The sequence below is a fragment of the Atta cephalotes genome (genome assembly GCF_000143395.1).
Source record: "Atta cephalotes unplaced genomic scaffold scaffold00002, whole genome shotgun sequence".
Lineage (NCBI taxonomy): Eukaryota > Metazoa > Arthropoda > Insecta > Hymenoptera > Formicidae > Atta > Atta cephalotes.
In genome coordinates this window covers 5,403,466-5,405,907 of record NW_012130066.1, presented here as the reverse complement: position 1 = coordinate 5,405,907, position 2,442 = coordinate 5,403,466, and the positions used below count along the sequence as shown (strand labels likewise).

The window sequence follows — 2,442 nt, the reverse complement described above, 5'->3', positions numbered from 1 at the left end:
ATATATATATATATATATATATATATATATATAAAATAAAAAACATGACATTGATGTATAACTTTTGAATATTAATTCAATTAATTCATCGGAATACAAAAAATATAGAATATATGAGTTTAGAAATATCTTTTCTGTATAATTACAGGTATTTCTATAAATGAAAGAAAACTATATAACTATAGTAAATGGGGCATTTATATATATGATTTTTTAATTTTAATTTATTAATCTAAAAGTACATATTTAAGAGAAAATGTATAACAAAAAGTTTTTTATTTAACATTTAATTTATGCTCTAATCTTAATGTTATTAGAAAAAAGTTAATTAATTATTATAATTAATAATTATAATTAATAATTATTATAATATATCCAATTTATAATACAGACTTCAAGACAAAAAATTGGAAAAATAATTTATTTAAAAAAAAACTATATAAGTAGCATATAAACAGCACGAAAATTAAAATGTTTCTTTTCTTTCAATTAGCAATTTTTCACGCAATTAGTATGTAGAAATAATATATCGAAACTCATAGATTCTGCAAAATATCGTCTTCTATGTACCGATTAAATTGAATTCCAATGCAAAACTATGCATCATTCATATTCTCAACTATACATATGTCCATTAACAATTGTAAACATGCATTTTTAAATTTCAATTTGTCCTTCAAAATTTTTCCTGCAAAATTCGTATAACGTTCGTTTAAAGCTATCAATGTCAAAAAGATGTTTTTTGTGGAGAAATATTCAATAAGAAATTCATGTAGATTTTCCAAAACATATACATTAACATCTATATATAATAAGATAAGATATTAACTTCATATCGGTAAAAATATGAAGAGATAAATAAATTTTTAAAATAGAACTATTATCATTTTGTATTTTTGCATGAAATGATAGGCCTTATAAGTCTAATAGTCTCGAAATTCATATTATACTACTGTTAGTAGGTATTGAAAAAATATGTCGAATATCAATGATTAACCTAACGCAATAGAAAATAACGGTCCGATTCTTCTCGAGTTCTTACAAAGTGAACGCTTGGCGTAAGAGGTCATGAATATTGCATCTGACCGAGTGCCGTGTCTCTTTCGCGGCATACCCGCTCGCTTTCTTACTCGTGTTTCTGCTAGGAGTCGCAATTTCGTTGAGGAATCGAAAATTCATTCAGAAGTTTCGCAATTACAAGTCCACTCGCATGTTTAGAGAAAGCGTAATAACACACCGCCCACTATTGTTGCGTGTATCAAGTATATGAGACGGCAAGTAGGGAGAGATAGAGAAGGAGGAGACACCGTCTTTATAGACATCAACTGCAAATAACCATGCTAAAAATAAGACAGTACAAGAATGATCCAATGGCATGTAAAATAGTCGTCGCGATAAAAAGCCGCTGTCTTGACACCAAGACATGACATGTCAATCCTTACAGCAACCAGGCATCGATCTTCAGATCCACGTCTTTTCGATTCTGATTCTCTCGATCAAGCACATGCAAACCTTGGTAATAAAAGCGAATGTGTGATCTCTCGTTCCTTTTCCCATGGACGTTACATCGATCTCTCTGTATTTCAAGAACATCAATAAATCGAACTGCTCGTTTTATAGAAAGTGAGACCATCAATGTTTAAGACACTTGTAATTTTTTTTTTTTGATTCCCAATGCTTTATCCGTTTTTTAGAAAGCGCTAAAGCGAAGGGTATTATCATAATTTGCGACAAACACACGGTATAAGCTACTGTTCTACCGATTTAAAATAAAACTCACGCGAGAGTCGGGACTTGCTCTGTAAGTTATTTTCGTACTTAATTGCCGGGAGCATGCTTTTTACTTTGTTAAAGCGCACTCGACACGACTACGCTGTTCTCCCGCATTTCACGTACTACTAAGCTATTAAAAAAGTCGTCTATTATTTTCGACTTTACGTCACAATATTGAGGATGTTTCTCTAGTAGCACGAATTAAGATAGCTTATTATAAAAATGTTTTTACTTCAAAAATGTTTCTAAACTTAGTTTGTTTTTGGAAAAAGAAAAATTATGGAATAATTATACTAATAATACAATAATTTATAATAATATACATATGTATTCTGTATATACATATGTATTCTGAAATTACTGTTTTAACAATTATTCTCGCTAAAATGCCTTTCTTGAGTAAGCCACTCGTTCTCCCTTCGATTAAAATTCTGCGTTATGATTGACAGCTCGTTAGATCGAAATCTGCCCGAAAATAATGTATCGGACCACGTCGGTTGTTGTTCCAGTTCGAGATTCGACGCGCGGCTGTATCTTTGGAAGTTTCCATAAAAACGCTGGAGAAGCGGGTCGCGAACTCCGAGATTAAATGTAAAAGAGATGTCGAGAGAGAGAGAGAGAGAGAGAGAGAGAGAGAGAGAGAGAGAGAGAGAAGAGAGAGAGAGAGAG

The 2,442-nt window shown here is 31.2% G+C and overlaps 1 pseudogene; it reads right to left on the bottom strand.

Moving 5' to 3' along the window:
• LOC105623320 overlaps nucleotides 1–2,442 on the bottom strand; it is a 30,602-nt pseudogene that overhangs the window by 27,970 nt on the left and 190 nt on the right.